Here is a 22,600-nt window from a genome sequence, read left to right as displayed (position 1 = left end):
ATCCAATATGATGGTATTAGGAAGTAGAACCTTTGGGAGATGCTTAGATCATAAGAGTAGAATACTCATGAATGGGAATAGGGTCCTTATAAAAGACACTTTAGGGAGCTCCTTTTCCATGTCAGCCATGTGAGAACACAGCAAAAAGATAGGAATCTATAAACCAGGAAACAGGCTCTCATCAGATACCAAATCTGTTGGCACTTTGATCTTGCACTTTCCAGCCTCCAGAACTGTGAGAAATAAACTTCTGTTGTTCATAAGCCAATCCATGGTATTTTTGGAAGGCAGCTGTGCTTACCCCTATACCACCAACGCCATGGTATTTTTGTTATAGAAGCGAGAACCGTATAAGATGGTGGCCAACTTACCCTCAAATGTTCAGTTGGTCTCCTTAAGGGATCCTGCCATTTTGAAATTTCAGCATTATTTTCTGTTGCTGGCAGGTTGAGCACTCAGCAATGGCAGAAATCAGAATTGGTAAGTAGGAATCCCTGTTGTTGTGCCTATGCACACTCTTCATCCTTGCCACCATGACCCCTTCATCTATATACCCGTGGCTAATGTCAACTTTCCATTTTGTCTTGGCAGTTGTTATGTGCCTCTTCCTTGGCAGTTAATCTCTGGTGGGCATTAACATGTGATACAAAGATCCTCACACATGGCATTCACTTCCATATGCCGATTCACATGCTCCTACCCTAGCCTTCTCAGTCTCCAATTTCCTATCTTTGTCATTCCAGGTCAGCCAATCAGAATCACAGGTATTAATAACCAGAGCCCTTCCCACAATGTAACAGACCTGCCTTGGTTGGGTTGTCAACTCAGTAATTAGAGCTCAGCTGCTCTCCCTCAGATTCCTGGGCTTAGTCCTCAGCTTTCCCAGCCCACCTGCTAGAGAATTTTTGTATGCAACCAAAGACGCCCTCTGGCTTTCACACCTGGCTTTCAATTGCCTGTTGCTCTCAGCTGTTTATTTTCACTCTGTGAAGCGTCAATAACCCTTAGCAATAGCCATCCAATCCTGTTATCCTTATAGTTAATATTTTCTCCACACCTTTCAAACACCTGATGTATTGTTCCCATTGTGCATTCCCTTCAGCCAGTACACCACCAGTGAATGGTAACCATTGGACCCCCACTTTGTGCCAGAGACTCTATTTGGCCCACTTGCCTCCAGTGAAAGAGTCCTCTTGCTAGCCAAGAAGTGAGTTGAGCCAACTCCAAAATCTCATCACAAACTACATCTTAGTATGCAAACTATATCCTGGTTTAGTACCATCCTAGGTTGGATTCTCTAAAACAGACTCTGAAATGGAATTTAAAGTATAATATATTAGTCAGTAGTCAACATCTACAAAAATAAAGAAAAAAAAAGTGTTGTAAAGAAGGAAGTCCAACTGGGATGCAGACCCTTCAAAGCCTCAGAAAACCCCCAGGGAGCTTTGGAGTGACCTTTGCCCATCAGTGTTGTCCTTCTCAGGTTAGGATGACTGGGCCACTATGCCTCCACCTGACTCTGTCACCAGATGTGGGCTGCTCTGGGAACAGCATGACCAGTGAGGCAGCCAGCCATCTGCAATTGAGACGGAGCCTTAAGGGGCTGAGATAGGCTGACTGCCAAGGGCATGCCGCTGAGCTGGGCAGTGTGTTCTAGGGTCTGGACAGTGCCTCTCCACTTTTCCATGCTCATCATACTCAAGAAGTACTGTATCCACATTCCAATCTTTGACCATTTCAAGCCAGAATGTACCTTCAGTAGCATCTCTGTTCCTCTCTGCACCTCTTTGTCACTGATAAGAACTTACAGGAGAGTGACTAAAGTCTATCTAGAATACAGGGCTCTTGATTACTAGTCTCTGATTAACAGTCCTTACTTATTCAGGTCTTTATCAAATGTTCTTCTCACCTTCAGGGCATGTATTTGTTGTATATGATGTCTGTACATTTTATGAATATTTAACTTTGTAGATAGCCTCCCTCAGGCTGCAAGCAAAATGCCATGTGCCCCGCGGGTCTTCATTTAGATAATAATTAACTAAAAGGGAGAGAATGAAGACCTGCTGTGTACCCTAGAATTCCTCTTGTGTTCTGTCTCTCTCTCTCTCTCTCTCTCTCTCTCTCTCTCACACACACACACACACACACATGCACATGCAAACACCAGCTGGCATTTGATTAGCATTACCACACTACAGTGTTAATGCTAGTTGTGCTTTCTGTTTGTTCACTAGGCATTCACAGAATTGCTATTAGGTGCTTTGCTAGGCACTGGGGAGGCCTGTGGGTTGAATGGACAGTCCCTGGCCTCATGGAGCTTGCAGTGTGGAGGGGAAGACAAAGAGGGAAAGCTGCAATGACAGGTGATCAGGGCTCTGATGGAAATGTGCCCAGAACTGTGGTAACACCTGTACCTGGGACCAGGTAAGGCTTAGACAGAGGGATGAAGAAAATGTCTGAACAGACAAAGAGCAGATATGTCTGTGCAGGTATGAGGATAAGGCATATCCTCATGGCCTGAGGGAGCATGGGTGAGGTTGGAGCATTTGGTGTGTAAGGAGCCCCAAGAGGTGGGGCTCCTGAGGGGGGCAGGGCAGAGTGCACCTGGGGAAAGCACTGATAAGACCAGCTAGGGCCTTGGGGGCCTTTGAGGGACCTGAGCACATGGTGCATTAGGAAGACCAGCTGGCCAAATTGTGGATTGGGTGGGATGGACAGTGAGAGTCAGAACTGAACTTGGGGGCACCATCATAGTACTCTGGGCAAGCACAGCAGTAGGGGTAGCAGCGAAGGTAGGACAGATAGAGAGATATGAGGAAGTAAAATTAATCAGACTTGAAGATAGAAACTGGGAGTGAGGAAGAGCAAGGATAAGATGAGGTGTAAAAGGAAAACAGGTTTGACCTAAGCTTTAGGATCCAGTTTTGCACATGTTGACTTAGAACTGGCATAATTAGGTGGAGATGCCCAATAAACAACTACATATATGGCTGTGATGCTTGGGTGCAGTAACTGTGTTAGAAATACAGATTTGGGGGGTGGCAGGTATGTTAATGTGATATTCAATACGGTGGTTACATTTCCAGATAGTGCAGCCACACCTGTCTTTATACCTACTGTGGGCAAGTAGAAGGCGGGCACACTGGGAATCATGTATAAGAAGCTGCCTAGACTTTGAAACTGGAAAGAGAAGTCCAGATATTACAGAAGAAATTAAAGCCTACCATTCAGAACAGTTTGCAAATCAAATCCCTCCCTTGGCCCTTCAATAGAGAGGAAATAGAGAACAAAGAATGGCAAACAGAGGGTTTTTAAATAAATCATAATTAGTAACACACACATGGGCTCAGTGTCGGTGAGCAATTAGACAGCTAATTATATTGAAGCTGCGTGTTCATGAAGCCAGAGCGTCTCACCCCAAAATGGGAAGCTTCCAGCAATTGCAGGGAAGCCTGGAGGGATGGAGGCTGCCAGTGGGACTCTTCCAGGCCTCCAATAAATACTTGGTAAAGGTAATGTGTGTGTGTGTGTGTGTGTGTGTGTGTGTGTGTGTTTAAGGATACTATGTATGAATCCACATACTGAGAAATTTTGAGCACCTGCAATAGCAGCTGGGCTTCTGGACTAACTGGAAGAGAAATGGATTCTCTTAACCAAGTACCACTCTTAAAAATGCTGCCCTCCAGCTAAAGGCTTCACTGGTTACCCCAGGGCCCTTGGGGCTGTGTTTGTGCATAGCAAGGGCTCCATCTAGTGGTCCATGCTGGAATCACTCTCAGTGTCTACGATGTGGATTTTGAGGGTTCTAATCCAGTAGTGTGCCTAGGAGTGTTCTAGGGTGGTGAGGTCTGTCTGAATGCAGACACCTGACTGGCTAACCTGGTTAACCATGTTCTAAGCTACATAAGAAAAAAAAACACATTCATTAACAACACAATTGTAAAAATAGGTCAAGCATAGAGAAAAATTATGGATTAGTTTTTTCCTTATTTTTCTTTTGCAATTTATTTTGTACAATTCTTTTTGTCTTCAAAAGCCTTGGGATATGTGTAGGATTTGCTGTTTAACTGTGTTTCTCTCTCCCTTTTTGTTCCTTTTCTCCCACAAACATAACGAACAAAGGCTTTATCAGAAACCAAAGGTTTTGCAAATATCAACCTAAAAAAAAAAAATCAGTGATCAGGAAATGCTTGAAGGAGCAAGAGGTAGGGTATGGGGCTTCAGTTCTTTTGAGAAACCTCTCTTGCCTCAGCATCTCACTTCTCCTCACCTTGGTTTTCTGCCCCTGCGACCCTTACATCCACACACAGACTGCTCCTGGCCAGGGATGCATGTGAAGGAAGAGACAGAGGCCAGGGAAAGGATGATGTGGTCAGTGCTGGGGTGGGGGTAGGAAACTGGGGGCACACGTTTTTACTGTTTTGGGGAAAGAATTTGATCTCCAGTGCTGAGGAGAGAGGGCCACCTTCCAAAGAAATCGAGGGCAGAGGGTGCTTCTGAGCAGAGAAACCAGCAATTAGGAATGCTATGGGGTCTTGAGATGGGGACTGCAGGCAGGTCTGGGGGCCAGCAGCCACTCAGCAAAGCCATGAGGCTTGAAGAGATCTCACCTTGGGAGAACTGATAGCAAATTCCGGCGCATTCTGGCTCTAACAGACTAATACGCAGAGCAAGCTGGTTGTCGACTCTCCTGAAGGTGATTCAAGGATAAAGAAAGGGAAAAGAATTAGACCCACCACTGTACCAGTCACCATGAAATCAGAGGTAAAAATGCAAAAGGAGAAGAAGAGCTGAGATGAATCCCTTTCCCTGGCATGCACATTGGCTCCCTGTCATGTCTGCCCCGACACAGACCACATCCCTCAAGAATAGAGCTACACTCAGAATTCAAATGTGCTATCTATGCTGCACGTATATGCAGAAACAAGGTTGTTGCCAACACTTCTAATGGAAAAATGGTAGTCTGAATACAAAGGGAAAGCAGGCTGCTCCACTCTATGAAATCGTCTATATGAAATCAGAAATAAAACTGCAAGAGAAGCAAGAAAAGCTTGAACAGAAACTCTTCTCTGAGCATAAAAATGAGTTGAACTGAGCAAAATCATAAATGCAAACCATCCACATCACCTTTGCCACAGGGGACGATGCCCCAGAATAGAATTTAATGCCAAATTAAATGTTCCATCCACCTTTTCCAGCAACAGAGCTGTAAAAAGGGAAAACAAATCAAGGTTGCTGCTGCTATTGCTGAAGGATATTGGCTGATGGCACATAAATAAGTGTACAGGAGCCAGTTAATCTGGGTGTGGGATACCTTGGGCCTGGAAGGGTCAGAGAATGAGGGGCAATCATCACAAGGGGTATACCTTGGAGGTGAGGGCATCAGTCATATTGATTTCCTCTGGCAAAATGGCATTTTCCTTTTCCTTGCAGAGGTTTTGGACTTCCCAGACTTTACTGGATGCACTGGAAGACTATTGATTATGATCAGAACACCCAGACAGGAGGAAATGCGGGGGTTGGAGAGAGGCATTTCCATAGCAGAAATCTGGTATCAGGTAAACAATGACGCCTAACACTTGCTTGGCAACAAGGCACCAGGATAATAAGGAAAAATGTGAATCACAAAAAATGCTCTGGGTTCAAATTCCAAAAGATCTGATTTCAAGTGTGGCATTGACCTTTACCAGCTCTATGGCCCAGGGCAAGTCACTTCGGTGAGCACTCCATATCTCAGCATTTTTGTTTGTGCAGTGTGGGTCTTGGACAAGATATTCTTACAAATTCCTTTCTGGAGAGCTGCCTGATGTGAGAACACTAGCAGAAGTGTAGAGGAAGGAGTAACTCTAAATGGGATGTCAGTGAAAACCAACACTAGTCATGTCCACAGAGACAACAATAATCACTTTTACTTCTATGGGGCTTATTTTTGTTCTACTGTTAGTATATATCCTCCTTATCTTTAGAAAACAAACAAACCAGCAAACATTTCACCTCTAGTGAAAAATGCATACCGTTGCCTTATTTTGTAACTGCATTCCTAAAATCTCATGCTAAAGTGGATTGTTACAAACCAAATACCATTCTCCCTATAGGAAGATTGCTATAATTGGGAATTGTGTTCCACATCAAGAATTTGGCATCAAATAAATCATAGACATCGCTAACAATATGATATAAGGGGAGAAACATACCAATAAACTTCTATAATCATTTAAAATAGTAAAATTGTGCTCCAACTCACATAAAATGGGCATTAAGTATATGGTACATGTTGATTATGCAAGAGACCCCAATGAGCTATAAAGTGTACATAGAACACATAAAACTCTAACATTAGCATACCATAAATTCAACCTAAAACCAGCATACCAGCTATAATAAATTTAATTAAACATTAAATGAACATTAATTTGCTTTTTCTTCTTAGAATTTAGAATGGGTTGTTGAGGCTGATTCGGCTAACTTGTATCTCTTAAAAATAACAACAACAACAACAAAATTTAGTTTAAGTCAATGTGTTCTTTTTTTTTCATAATTTATTGTGTTAAAAATGGCCAAAACAGAGTCACATATCCTAAACCCTACCAAGACCTAATACCTGCCCTAAAGGTAGCTTCAGCTTCTCCCAGAAATGTGACTTACAATCAGCCAACCTGGAATTTCCTGGTGAGCACTAGGAGGTAGTCTGCTGACAGACCTAGTCCATTGCCAGTAGGAAAGCAACCTTGCCTGAAACAATGCATTCTTTGCTAATCATTTCCTTTTTTTCCCCTCCCTCTCTGCCTTTAAAAACTTTCCTTTTTGGGGGGCGCCAGGCTGGCTCAGTTGGTTAAGCATCTGACTTTGGCTCAGGTCATGATCTCATGATTTGTGGGTTTGAGCCCTGCGCTGGGCTCTGTGCTGACAGCTCAGTCTGGAGCCTGCTTTGGGTTCTGTGTCTCCCTCTCTCTCTGCACCTTCCACACTTGCGCTGTCTCTTGAAAAATGAATAAACATTAAAAAATTGTAAAAAACTTTCCTTTTCTGCAGCTCCATGGAGCTCCTTTTTATTTGCTAGATGGGATGCTGCCCAATTAATGAATCATTGAATACAGCCTATTTGATGTTTAAATTTACTCATTTGAATTTTTGTTATTGAACACTTGTAACAAACAGGGGAATTTGGACAGTTCCATTAACTATGGAGCCATCTCAAAAAAGAGTAGATGCCAACACACATTTGTTTTTCACAGATAATGATGATGGCATTTCCCCCCCCCCCAAAATAAACATCAGTTAAGTAAAAGCTTATCTAACATCCCTCCCCTTCACCCCTTCTTGTCTCCTCCTTGTTCAAAAGTTTGGACCAAATAAAGGCCAACCAATACGAGAACAGTAAGTGCTACTTAAATCACTCCACATGACACTTTGTTGACAGCTATTAGAGACCTTCACACCTTATCAGAAAAAAGGAGAACAATTACAAGTCATTTGGATGGCCTTCAAAAAGAATGTTAAATCATTTCTCTCAGACATAAGACACATTGTCCACAGCCTCTGTGGAAAACAAAATATTCTCTTATATTTTCATACACTTTACAGTTTAAAACTATTATGTAAGTTGATTATTCCAGCTATCCAATTAGGAATATATGGCTGGCACTCTGATTTCCTGCTTTATGATTGAAGAAATAAAAGTTTAGATAGCTTAAGGGACTGATTTGCAGTTACAAAGCTGAAGAAAGGCATTATGAACTAAGGCATTATTATAAAAAGTGTAGAGAAGCAGTGTCCACAAGTATTTCATGAATATGTCTATGAATCCTAAAATAATAATAATAATAATAATAATAATAATAATGATAGAAGATGACTTAGGGGTCCCACTCTATACAGGAGTCTCCTTCATAATATTCAGCTCATTTAAAATCACCCCATGGGCTAAAGCAGTCCACTTTTCTACAGGGACTCTCAACCAGGGTTAATTATCCCACAAGGCATAACACTCCATTTTTTGACAAAGTGTTTTAATTATTAGAAAAGTCTTCCTTCATTTATCCTAATTCTGCTTTCTAGAATCTCAAAGAATATGCCTAATCATTCTTCCACACAATATTTCAAATAGTTGAAAATAGCTGTTTCCCACTCATAAGGCATAGCTTCTAGACTCTTTGTTCTCCTGGTGGCCATTCTTTGATTTATCTATGCCACTCTTAAAACCAGGTTGCTGGGAGCGACCGTAAAACTCCACGAGCATTCTGACCACTGTATAATGGCCTGAGATCTTTATCAATATAGCTCTTTGTGTTCTGAACTGAAACTTTTATTAAATATAGCTTTAAATAACAATATTTTTTGGCAGACACATGGTGTTGGTTTATATTAATCTTGCATCCAACTAAGATCTCTGTTTTCTTTCCCCATGTAATCTGCTATTGAGCCAATATTCTCCTATCATAATCATATTAGGTCATGACATTAGCAAATATGGGAGGCTTATCTTTATGTATTCAGTGTTTCTCAATAGGAGTTCCAATGAAATTTTGGACAGGATAATTCTTTGCTATATGGGACTGTTCCGTATATCATAGGATGCAATTAAGTATTAGTGGCAACTTTTGATTGTCCTTGTGACAATCAAAAATAACCCTATGCACCTCCAAAACATCCCTAGGAAAACGATTCCACTGCAGTTGAAAATCCTTATCAAATCATCAATTGAAATGCTGCAGTATGAAGAACAGAGCCCTCTGTCATGTCAGTATAGACTTCCTTCAAGGCTGACATGTATTTTATGGTCAAGATTCTATAGATACAACTTTTATCCAGCTACACATTGACCTAAATGTATAATAGTAAGCCCTCATTTCTCCTTCTTATTAATAAAAATTGGATTGAAATATTTGAAAATTGTGCTTTCAGGATAATAGCAGAGAAACTTAGCATAGGTAAAATATATATGACAATAGTTGATTATAGTTTCAGGATCTAATTTCCAAAGTTGGCTCCCCAGTAAGCCAGGCCACCTGCTGCTCGTGACCTTCTAGTCTCTTCTCCTTGAAGATGGGCTGGCTCTGTGACTTCCTTGAACCCATAAAATGCAATGTAAGTTATGCTCCCAAGTTGGCTCAGAAGAAGATTTGCAGCTTCTTCCTGGCTCTCTTGGAAATCTTTCAAGGACCCCTTAGCTGTTCTACAAGAACTCTGACTACCCCAAGTTGCTGTTCTGATGAGACCAAATAGGTACACACAGCCAAGCCAAATATTTTAGCCATGGCTAGTAAGGTGACAGTCACAGGAGAGAAGACATCTTTAACTTTCTAGACAAGCTCATACTCTAGCCAAATACCACTGAGCAACTCCATTCAATGCCACATGGAGCAGAATTGCCAAGAACAGCATTCCCATATTCCTGACCCATAAAACTGTGAAATATAATAAAACTTGACAAAAGAGCCTGTATTCCCTTCTCCCTGTAATTCATATTCTGCAGCAAAATGTGCATTCATTTCTTCTCTCATTCACCACACATTTATTGAACTCCTATTACATTTCAGTATTTTGAGAGATATTGGGAATAAAATGGGTGATAAAAAAAATCCACCATCTTTGAACTCAGAAACATCACAGTAGAATGTAGGAGATTCATAAACCAATAATTATGATGGATTTTAAAGTAGTATGATAGAGGTGGATGTGGGGATCTGTGAAAGCACAGAGAAAGACCTATAGTTGGGGGAAAAGGATGTCACAAGAGGCCCTTTCATGGTAGGGATTCATAAAAGGCATGACAGAGTCATCAGGAAAAATAAAGAGAGCTAAAAGGATTTTAAAGCAGAGGGTATAGCATGCAATGGCAAAGAGTTGTGAAAGATACAATTCATTGGAAGTTTAGTATGACTAAAGACACAGTGCGAGAAGTCCAATAAGAAAAGAACCTAGAGAAGTAAGCAAAAGCAAGATCTTTGAAAGTTGCTAAATGCCATATATGGTAGTCAGCCTCCAAGATGGCCCCACAATGAACCCTACATTCTGGTCTCCAGACATTTGTGTAGTCCCCTCCTACATTCTACCAAGGTTGGTCTGTCTGAACAACAGCATACAGGGAAAATGACAGTATATCACACTTGAAAATAGATTATAAAAGACTGAAGCTTCCATCTTGAGCTCCTCCCACCCCTCACTCTCTCATTCTCTCCCCTTACCCCACCTCTCTGTCTCTCCCAGATACTCCCTTTGGGAAAAGCATGTTTCAATGGAGAGACCCATGTGGTTAGAAATTGAAGACTTCTGCCAATAGTCACATGAATGAGCTTGGAAGTAGATCCTCCAATCCCTGTCAAGTTTTCAGAGACTGAAGCCCAGGTGAACAGATTAACTTCAACCTCATGAGACATCTTGAGCTAGAATTATTAACTACTAACTACAGCCAAACTACTCCAAGATTCCTGATACTCAAAAACTATATGACATAGTAAGTGTTTATTGGTTTAAACCACTAAGCCTTGGGATTATTTATTATGCAGCAACGGCTAATGCACCATGCTGAGAGGTTTAAATATTAGCTTTAAATTGATAGAAAGTCTTTATAGGACTCTAAAAAGCTAGACAACTATTGGGGTGCCTGGGTAGCTCAGTCAGTTAAGAGTCCAATTTCAGCTCAGATCATGATCTCACCATTTGTGGATTCGAGCCCCACGTCAGACTCTGTACTGACAGCTCAGAGATAGGCATCTGCTTCAGATTCTGTGTCTCCCTCTCTCTCTTCCCCTCCCCTCACTCACACTCTGTCTTTTTCTCTCTCAAAAATAAATAAACATTAAGAAAAAACAAAGCTAGACAACTATTTGCACATTGGAAAGGTCACTGGGTTAGCAGTTTGGAGGGTAAAATGAAAGAGTAAAGGGGATAGCTGGAAAGAGACAGCCATGATAACCCAATCCTGAACAGATCATGAACTGTACCAAAACAATCAAAAAGGGAGGAAGAAGTAGATGTAGGTTTAAGCTATATTAATGAGCCCAAATTTCTGGTTTAGACAAGTGGGCAAGCAGAAGCGTAGTCATTGAGTCAGAGACTACAGGAAGAGGTCAGAATTTGGAATTTACAGCAAAGATGATGCACTTAGATTTGAACATGTTAACACTAAGAGGCCCATGAGACATCCAAGAGAAGAAAAGACACATTTGATATATGGATCTGAGACTCAGAGCTGCTCTGGGTCATAATAGTCATCAGCATGGCATTGGTAACTGAAGTCATGGATTAGGATGAGCACTGCTGAGGAGTGTGTGTGGAATAGGAACAGCAGGAAGTCAGTAAAACCAAAGTCTGTTTACCAGTTAGACCCTATTTCTTCTAAACCCTGCACAGACATATTAGGAATTTAGTCCCTTCTCCGTAACCAGGGATTATAACAGTCATTTTGTAAGATGAAAAAAATCACTCTTTACCCTAAATATGCCAGAGGAAAGGAAATCATTAAGTATTTGACAATCATTTTCATTTGCTTATTCCTTTGCTTAAATCAAAGATGATTTCTATAAGTTTAGATGCTCCTTGCAGAATTCTAAGCATGCTGTTAAAGATATAAATTAATTTATCCACCAATCTCTAAGGAAGTAGATTATAGGAGAGCCCTGTCATAGACAACTTCCCCTGCAGATGAGATGTGCCCTAAAAGTAGCAAATCAGATGAAAGACAAAGGTGTAAAATATCTCTATTAGTCAGGGTTCTCCAGAAAAAAATAGAATCAATAGTGTGTGTGTGTGTGTGTGTGAAATCACACAGTATTTGTCTTTGTCTGTTTGGCTTATTTCATTTAGCATGGAGGTTGCCAAAGGGATATGAAGGGGATGGTTGAAATGGGTGAAGGGGATTAAGAGGTACAAACCTCCAGTTACAAAATAAATAAGCCACAGGAATGAAAACCACAGCATAAGGAATACAGTCAATAATATAACACTTATCATGGTATTTCATAATGTATACAATTGTTGAATTACTAACATCTGAAAATAGTTTAGTATTATATGTCAACTGTACTTCAATCAAAAATTTAAAAATAGTGTGTGTGTATGAGAGGGGAATATTTAAAGGAATTGGCTCATATGATTGTAGAGGCTGGCAAGTTCAAAATCCACAAGGAGGGCAAGCATGCTGGAGACCGAGGAGGGATTCAGTGTTGTAATTCCAGCCAGAAAGCCATCTGCTGGCAGAATTCCTCCTTGCTTGAGGGACATCAGATTTGTTCTGTTCAGCCTTCCAACTGATTGGATGAGACCCACCCACATTATGGGGGACAGCCTACTTTGCCCAAAGTCCACCAATTTAAGTATTAATCTCATTCAAAAAAAAAAAAAAACCCTCACAGAAACATACAGAATGTTTAACCATATACCCGGGCACCATGGTCTAGCTATGCAAACACGTAAAATTAACAGTGACAATATCTGTGATAGAGGGATGGTAGGAGATAAGATGTTTTGACTGTTATTTATCACTGAATTCTTCTTTGCAGCCAACACAGAATCCTGTACAGTGCCCTGCACATAGTAGGCAGGTTCAGCTAAATGGTTCAGGCTGACATTCACAGTCCCTGACATATCCAAATGCAGCTAATTTGGTAAAGGTGACAACAAAGTCACAGAGGGGACTTTTTCCTCCAGTGTACTTGTTAAGAAAGTAAATAAAAAACCCACCCTAACAACAGTGTGCTTTTCTGACTGTATTCCATTCCTGGTGGTCATCACAGCAGCAGGCAAAGGATTGGGACAGCAAACATCATGGGTGCTCCTTCTCCCATCCCTAATGAACCATCCTTGGGGGTTGCTGACCAAGTCTACCACTTCTGCCAAGAGTAAAAATAAAATGACCCAGAAAAAGATGAATTTGTCTGCATCTGGAAAGATACTCATCATTTTTTGTATATTTGTGTTGCTTTCCCTTCAGGAGAGAATGAGGAGAAACTAAATGAGCTGTTCTTAGTTAGGAACAATGTGAATTCAGAATGAAGCAAGCTGTGGGAGGCTGCATGGTGAGCTAGTGAAGAAAGCAACAAAACCAGGGGCGCCTGGGTGGCTCAGTGGGCTGAGCGTCCAACTTCAGCTCAGGTCACAATCTCACAGTTCATGGATTCAAACCCCATGTTGGGCTCTGTGTTGACAGCTCAGAGCCTGGAGCCTGCTTCAAGTTCTGTGTCTCTCTGTCTGCTCTTCCCCCATTCATGCTTTATCTCTCTCTGTCTCTCAAAAATAAATAAAAGTTAAAAAAAAAAAAAAAAGAAAGAAAGAAAGCAACAAAACCCAAATCAGGGTGGGTCTGGGGCAGGGCAAGGGGTAGGGTGGAACATCTGCACCTGGAGCCAGAAAGACACCTTCCTCCACCTTCATTGACTTGCATCCCCCTGGAGATGCATCTGGGGGTGGGTGGGTAGTTAAGGCGTCTAGGTCTCTGCAGCCTACTTAATCTCGATAAAATGTTTGTTGATATTTTTCTTGCTCATGAAATTTCTTCCCAAGAAAGAACTACTTAATCTGGGTTCCACAGGCCTCTCAGGAGTCCAAGGATAGAATTAGGGAGTCCCATGAACTTGGATGGCAAATATATATATATATTTGGGGTGTGTGTGTGTGTATATATAAATATATATATATATATATATATATATATATATATATATAATATGAATAGAACATTTCTCAATAATTTAAATACATGCAAACCCCCAAAATATTAGCAGTATCTTGCAGATATCTAAAAATGTCTTTTATGCTCATCTCTACTTCATTCTGTTGCAACTTGGTGGTCCAAACCCATATCAGGATTCTGCAGGTCCCAAAGTTTACAGTAACTAAGTTTTCCTATATTGTTCAAACTAGATGTACCAGAAATGAAGCAAATGCTGCATTTTGATCTCCATGTGGGCCCTTGGATCCATCTTCAACTGTTTAGAAGACAGAGAACAAGAAGAATGAGCAAAGTCACCAAAAATCCTCTCAAGGTGGGTGGGGTTCATCATTCACTTGGATACCAAATTATAGAACCCCATTATTATACTGAGCCCCTGTCTGCATAACTGCAAGAAGTCAAATTCCTTCTCCAAGTGGGAGTACTTAAACCTTGCACAAATCTGTCTTTATAGCTGATCATCAACTTTCTCTTCAATTTACTGCCCAGGTTTTTCTGCCCATTCCCTCAGATTTCTCAGAGCTTCTTCTCAACGCTGCCACAACCCTCCTCCACCTCCCTTTTTTCCCAAAGTGAAGACATAAATACCTCCGTTATGTCTCTAAGCACAGCTCACCCAGAACAGTAATGGTTTAGAAATGAAGTTCAGAGAAGAAATAAACTATAAAAATTTAAAAGGAAAATCTAAATTAAATTATGACATGTAACTCTCCCAAAATCCACCGACAAGTCTCTCCTTAGGGGTCCTGAATGGTCACCTCTTTTGTCAACCTTTTACCATATGACTGGGGCTCACTGACCACCTCAGGTGGGGAGCCTCTTCACCTTGGCCACCGTCCTCCCCCCAAGTTTATGGTGCCTTGCTCAACTCTCTGGCTTCAGCTAGAGGAATCCAAAACAAATTGACCTCATGGTATTCTCTCTAAACACACATATGAAGATAGCCTTATTTAATTATTAAACAGAATACCTAAGTCTGGAGTATCTGAAATTAGAAGATTTCCCCCAGCTCAAAGCTTCCTAAGAACCTTAGAAGGTGATACCTACCTCAAAGCTGTGTGAATACAATGCTTGAAAAGGTGACCCCTTTCAGTACAAAGAAAGGCTGGCTGGACACCCCTGAGATCCTACCCTGGAATTAGAAGCAACATAGAATTACCAAATCAAAAGTTTCAACAACTTTCAGATCTATTTTCTATCTCAAGAAATATGAAGGAACTATGGGTAGCACTCACTTTTTTTCTTTTTTGGCAAAGAAGAGGAGGTGTCTTTGTTACAGAACATGGAAGAAGGAATGCGTAATTAATTCTAGTGTTCTTAGGAGAGATTAGAGAAGGCTCCGTGGTGGAGGTGTCATTTGACTTAAGATGAAGGATGAGTGTACATTATCTGTGGATAATGCAGAACTGCTTAGCAAGCTCATTGTGTGGGTGATAAAGAATGGTGAGAATAGGAATCTGAGAATGCTTTACTAGGCCCATCTCACCTCCATTAGTTTTATTGAACCTTGAAATGGCTTTTGAAGTTAACAATCACCCCAGAGGATACAAAGTTAGGCACTTAAAAAAAAGACATTAAAGTTTTGTAAGTTCCCCAGTTAATCCATCAAACACATTTCAGTCTTAGGTAACAGTGTGTAAACTCTATCAAGGGCATCTGAGGTTCCCTAGGAAACATCTATAGCCAGACAAATGGATAACACTCACTAAAGATACAAAGAGCCTAAGGAAAGCTATGGAATCACCTTTCAGGCAAAGATGTGTTCATTTAAAGCACATAACTTTTTGTAAAATCTTCCTGGTGTTGAGAAGGAAAAATGCCAAAGGACAAGTTAGGATGGGGGGTGAGAAAACTGTGCTAGCAGAGTCAGATTTGTTAGATTTGTCACCTGAATTTGGCTTTGCTCATGTTGTTCAGCTTATTGTCCCAAGCTTCTCCAGTTTAGCACACGAATCTACAAAAATATTGTATCCTTTCAAGACATAATTTTAAAAAAAAATGTTAAGGTGGCAACTATCCAACTACTTCCTGAAGAATATAGCATAGTATTTAGACTACCTGAAAAACCTCTGCAAAAGAACATCTTAGAAAATTCTCCTTTGAGTTCTGTATATTTTAGGGGGAAAAAAGTTTTCTTTAATTAGGTGATGGCTAATGGACTATTAAAACAATGCCCTCGCTAATTAAAAGAATAAATTGAACTTGCTGGACCTTTCAGCTGCTCTTTAACACCCTGCTTTCTGATGTTTTCCAGCAAGGTTTCCATCACAACATAAGTCAATGAGTTAAGGAAAAGTGGCAATGAGGACTGGTTGGAATGGTTGATCATACCTTCCAAAAATAATAGCCAGACGTGCCTGTGAAAGTTTTCCACCGCATGCTTTGGATGGTTTATTTCAGATTGATGCCGTTTTTTTCCCTGCTATATTTCCCAATCATCTAAAATAGTTCTGGCACTAGTAGGTGAGAGAGAGAGAGAGAGAGAGAGAGAGAGAGAGAGAAGAGAGAAGAGAGGAAGAAACAGGAGAGGAGGAGGGGAGGGGAGGGGAGGAGAGGAGAGGAGAAGGGAAAGGGAGGAGAGGGTAGGGGAGAGCAGAAGAGGAGAGGAGGAGAGGAGAGGAGAGGAGAGGAGAGGAGAGGAGAGGAGAGGAGAGGAGGAAGAAATAAAGAAAAGAAAAGAAAAGAAAAGAAAAGAAAAGAAAAGAAAAGAAAAGAAAAAAGAAAAGAAAAGATGTTGGGGAAAGGGGTATATTTGTTGAGGGAATGAATGAATAACTGCTTACCCAGCAAGTAGCCCATTTGGTCTGTTTGAGATCTCACTTTTCCTAATCCAGAGTGTGAGTCAATCAGAGTCAATAGCAGGCAAGAAGTGAAGTGATCAATATTAACTTGGCAAAAGAGGCTAAGAAATTGGTCCTGTGTCACAAACTAATACACAGGCCATGGCTAGATCATCATCTTCCCTCTCTGAAGATCCTATTGAGAAAATGTCTAAAAATTCTATCCTTCATTCTGCCCATTTTCAACCAAGGAAAAACACTTGGTGCAATTTGTAGATGCTTTGCAAGGGCTCAGCAGCTCTGCTAGAAGTCATCAAGAAAGCTGTTTGTTTCCTTCTGTAATTCTGGACTCAGTGCATTTGTCTCAGGCTCTTGGTGATCTGGGACAGCACATTATGTGATGCCGTCCAGGGCCATGCCACTTAGGAAGTTTTGCTTATGTCAACATTATGCACTGTACACATTTTTTTTCCTTTTGCTAGGGGCAGCTGAAAGTAAGTGACACTAATTTCTATTCTGCAGTTATCCAAATATTGCACTCACAACACAATCCATAAACATAATGACTACTCATCAATAAAGCAGGGGGATGTGTGAGAAATTGTAATTGTCACCCCCCAAAAATTTAAAAAATAAAAAGAAACAACAAAAACGCTGGCAAATGGTAGGTCCCTTATCTTAATTACAGGCTTATTTGCATTTAAATGAAGGTTATTCTATAATTACTACTGAATGTTTTGTGTTGGAGTTGAAATACCACTCTGCAGGCTGTCAGCCCATTTCCTTTTCATTTTCTCTTGTCATTCTTCTTCTCTATAATTGTCTGACATAGGCAGGCGCAGAGAGGTGCTGGCTCTTAATTCCCTTTCCAAAAACATCACCACCTCAGGGCACCTTGTAGATTCTGGGGCATCTCGCTACAGTCCTTCTACAGGATGGTGCCAAGAGAATTAAAGAAACCTCCCTCTACCTGCAAAAAACAATCTCCAGATCTGCCAACTTGGGAGCAGAATTAACTTGGCCTGACTATGCATTGGCTACGATGCTGAGAATTCCCTCTCCCTCCCCTGTGCGCACATCACACTCAGCACAAACATTAGCATTCATCAACAAATACAGTCCATTCTTGTTACCTGTGGTAGTACTGTTCTATAAAGTCACCGTGGACATGAATTAGAAAGCACTGAACCATTGCTCCTAAGGGAAGTACAGGACTATGTTCCTGTAAGCCTTTGGTCACAAGATTTTTGTTAACCCATCAATACAAAACCTTATTTTATGCTCAGAGACACTTTGTTTAGTATATATTGTTGATTCATTAATATCAAACTCACAGCCAATAGCACCATAACTCATACGTGAACAAAGTTCATTTAAACATATATATTTCTCCATAAACACATAAAGCCTTCTTGCACATAGAATCACTGGGTGACTCTCCAGCACTATGCTTGAGGACCATTTTACACAGGAAAACACCAATAAAGAACACAAAAGGATTTTTAAAAACACAACAGACCACAAAAAGACACTTGTTTAAGAGGACTGAAGCAAGAAGGCAGAGCATCATCTTGTTTAACCTCAACTGGGAACATGTGTATGAGGTGACTCACATTTTTCACAGTTCTGCACGTCTGTGAATAACTGCAAAAGCATCACGGGTATCAGTTTAGGGGGTTACAAATAAATTTTAGTGAGCAAGTGAATTCACAAATATGGGACCCATGCAAAGTGAGAATGGGCTGTGCTTACTGAGCATCTCCTTTATGTTTACCACATGTGAGATGCTCTCCAGAAACTAAGAGAGCATGTAGTCCTCAGATTGGAGGGGGTGGGTGGAAAGGAGCTGGATGCAGAGAGAGAAACTGACAAAAAATATATAAACAAGAAAAAAACAATAAAAGTTTTAATCGTGATAGTGCCATGAATAAAACAAACCGAAAAAGGATTGAGATGGAAATAATGAGGGCAATAGGAAAGGGTTTGTTTTAGATATCAGATGGCATTCATGGTAAGATTCAAGAGACCCTGAAGAGTTGGGGGAGGAATGGAGACAGAGGGAGGAACATCAAGTAAGAAGAACCTGACCCGGGGAAAGGTATATTCCATAAATTTAATCAGTGGGACTAGAGACTGTTGCATGTGAAGAAAAAGGGACGGTATGAAATGGGGTTAGAGGAAGGGCAGGGGCTTGGTCTGGCAGTGCCTACTAGAGGCAATAAGACAAGTGTACTTACTTATTGGTGCTCATCCCACTGGAGGGAAGAAATCTCCTAGAACCTAATAAGGTGCAACATACTGCAGGTACTCATAAGCTTGGCTGACTCACTCACCAGAATGCCTGCAAAACACGATGGGTATATCAATTCAGGATTGAGTTTTACTGCATATAACAGAAAAAAACCCAAAATATGTTAGCTTAAACAAGATCATAGTTTATTTTTCTCACTTAGTAAGAAGTCCAGATGTAGGCAGTTGCTGATATTGGTTTAGTGGCTCAAGGATGTCCAAGTTGAGGTCTGTGGAATTTGCTTGATTTTGCCTCAAGGTTGCAAGATTGCCGCTCCAGCTCTAGCCATCACATCCTAGCTCCAGAATGAGGGAAATGAAAAAAGTGTATGTATCAACTGAGTCTAGTCCCTCTTATACAGCTTTCCTGGAGGCCCACCTGATGACTTCCACTGATATCTTATTGGCCATACTGTGCCATGTGTCCACCTCCAGGTGCAAAGGAGGCTAGGAAATATATCTTTTATACTTGGATACATTGCTTCCCCTAACACAATTGTGTGTAAAGAAGAGGGGAAAATAAACTTTTTCAGCAACTGGTAGTCTCCATTCATTGGGATTAGGGGCACACGTTCCAGCCAATGCCTTGGAAGTGGTACAGCTTCAGAGATGAGGGACACTGAGGCCATATAATAGATTTAAATAGTGGATATGGAACTTGAAAGTTGATGAGGAGGATCCATTAAGTCAAAATATCTCTATCCATTTCTCCTTAGACCAGTAGCCCTTTCTATTGCGGATGAGGGCCCCTCATAAACCAGTAACAAATGCAAGAAATTAACACGCACACAGCCATGTTCAGTCCTAACACTGTATTGTGAATTTGCTTATTTATGGTTTTCATCAGTCAATATAGAAGTCCTTATGCCTAGGGCGAATGTATCATGGGGAAGATACGCTTTGAAGTTGAAAGAAAGGGAGAAAAAATAGAAGATCTAAAACAGGGCTATTGTCAAAGAGATAGGTCCTAGACAGACAAAAATTAAGAGGACCAAATCAGTCTATAGAGTTGAGAAAGGTTCTTCTGAGGAAGTGACGCTTAAGCTGTGACCTAAGGATCAATAGGAATCAATTAAGTATCAGGGTAGGGGAAAGCAAGAAAATTCCATTCCCAACATCCTTTGCAAATGTTAACGAATGAAAATTAAATCAGGACAAATGCCATGCTTAAATGATAAGGGGAGCAAAGAGACCATCTTAGTTGTCTTTGCTAATTTATCAGAAATTCAAACCTGTTGGAAAACTTCTTGATTTCTTGGCTTTTTAAGGTCATTGCTGGACAGATGCCAGTGCTAGTGCTTTGGGTTTCCTTAGCTCTTTATGTTCTGCACTTTATGTCCTTTGAGCTGAATATTTACCACCTAAGCCTAAAGGGCAGGTAGAAAAGCAACCTACTGTGTGGTTTGGCTCAAACCTGCATGGAGCAGGTGGCTCTTCCCCTGCATGGGACAGAGAAATCTAATACCTTTTGCTAGCCCCTGCCAATTCTGCTCCTCCCATGCTTCTACCTGCTGGGCCTCATCCCTGTATATGGGCAGGTAGGCACCTGGCACAGCAGATGTACCCAATGACCACAATACAGATGTCCCCAGGCATCTCAATGTGTGTGTATCCTCTACCCAGCTGCCAGGGAGGACTTTCCAACCACAGATTCCATGATGCCTTTTCCCTAGTCAGGAACCACCAGTGGCTTCCCTATAAAACAAAATCCAATCTCTTTAGCATAACTTAAAGACCCTCCCCAATCTATCCTCATCCTAATTTTCCAGATTCACCTCCCACATTCATCTCCTGCTCTCAAGCCACACTGACTGCTTGCCACTTTCTAAACACGTCATGCTCTATTCTTGCCTCTATATCCTCTTCCTGGCATGCCACCCTCACCCCACTCCTCATCTGGCACTTTAAGACCCAGACCTTATGTCACTTCCTCTGTGAAGCCTCCCACAATGCTCAGCTAGTTGTTCTTTTTTGCAATTATTTCTTGCAAATATTTATTCATATATCTGTTCTCTCCTGCTGTACTGTAGGCTTCTAAAATACAGGGGACAATTATAACCATTTGTGCACCCTCTGCATCTTGCATAGAGCCTGGCACATCCTAGGGCTTCAAAATCACTTGTTTCATAATTAACCATGGTCCAATGAGTGTGCATGACTTTGCAGTATGCAGTAGTATCCATCTTCCTGAGAGCAGCCACCTCTAATGGTTCACCTCTGGTCCCCCACCCTGCCCTGAACTAGTGGAGAGGTTACTGTGTGGCACCCCTACAATTACCTGCTCCACTGTGTTGGCACGTTCTGCTTTGGCACCCTCCCTCCCACTAAAATGCTCCCAGAACCTGAGTTCTCCAGCTTTTTTGAAGTCCCCGTGGAATGAGCAGCAGCTGAAAGACGAGGTAGATGAGGAGGCTTCACAAGGATCCTAAGTAAATCCGGGGCTCCCTGACCCTGACCTCACCCCATTTTATGACTTCCACCATTCAGGGCATTTATAGTGTGGGAGGTTGTGCATGACTGCAAAGAATATCCTTGTCCCTGAGCCTCTCTTACCCTCCCCCAGCCCCACTGCACACTGAAGTCCCATCCCATTGTAGAGGGAAGAGAGAGCTGTTCTCATCAGCTCCCCTGGGGAGCTGGGGGCTGCTGCGCCATTGTTCTCCTTCCTCTCTACCATGCTTCCCCCTTATTATTTTCCTCCATGCACACAGCCTCTTCATCTCCTCCTCCTTTGAAAGGAGCCTCGGCACGTTTCCCCTTGCCCCTAACAGGTGTGGGGAATGACCCTGGCCCTCCGCTGGGGGCCATTTGCTGTGATGCTCCAGCTTTATAGAGTGTCATTTGTATTCAGTCCTTCCCTCTCTTGCTCTTGCCCAGTGTGTTTTGATGAGCTTCTCTCTGCACTCATATTGTCTCAGTCGTTAACCACTCATTTGCAAGTCTGTAATTTACTTTTGATCATTCATTTTATGAGGCACACAGGGTAAAAAGCCGATTCTGTTCTTTCCTTCTTTTTCTCCTCCTTCCTCAGTCTTGTTTGCAGCTAGAGATTTTCTCCAAGTCCCAAACCCTGTTGCCTTATCATCTCACAGAGAGGCATGTGCTGCCTTGACATTCCTAGGAGAGATTTTCCTTCTGCTTCACCTTCTGATGTGGTTCATTAGCTGTTCTCCCCCCTCCCCCTTAGGGATTAGCTTCTCTGGGAAATGCAATAGTTGGTGGAGGCAATTATTTGTGGGTCTATTGATATGATAACCCCTATTGACAGCAGGGGAATCACTGGCAGAACTGATAGGATTGCTCTGCCACGCACTAAACCCCCAGGAGGAGGAGTTACAAGCTGAGGCCCAGCAATGTTTTCCCAAGCTGACATTTCACAGCCATTTTTTGTTCAGCAGGAAACAGCTTCAGCCCAGGATGAGAAGGCAGCTGCCTGCCAAACAGGGGCCCTGAGTATCTGGCTGTGTTTTCCTCCTTCCCGTGGTCATCAGAATTTTCAGTGAATAAAAGCTGCTGCCTCTCTCTTACCAGAGGGGAGAAGAGTTGGTGGCAGGAGAGGCGTAGACTCATTAAGCCCAGTTTTAGCTGAGCTTCCCAGGTTTTCCCTATTTTGTTTTCTTCCTCTTCTCTTAGGAAACACTTTCCCTAAAGCAGAAAGCAGCACTTACATTATCTCTTGTTGCAGAAACATTCCAGACTGGCAGGATCACAGGAGATCTGTGGGGCCTGCAGTCACCTCCTGGCATCCCCTCCCCAGACATTCGTTGGGTCCCCAGACTCCCTTCCTCCCCTGAGTACCCACTATGGCTCTTAAAGCCTCAGAAGTAAGGTAATTTTGGCTATCCTATCTTTCACGGAT

This window comes from Lynx rufus, unplaced genomic scaffold, assembly GCF_022079265.1.
Source record: "Lynx rufus isolate CCGP_SWC_20201006 ecotype Redwood Valley unplaced genomic scaffold, mLynRuf1.p SCAF_9, whole genome shotgun sequence".
NCBI classification, from domain to species: domain Eukaryota; kingdom Metazoa; phylum Chordata; class Mammalia; order Carnivora; family Felidae; genus Lynx; species Lynx rufus.
The sequence above is the reverse complement of the archived record's forward strand: the minus strand, read 5'-3'. Positions refer to the sequence as shown.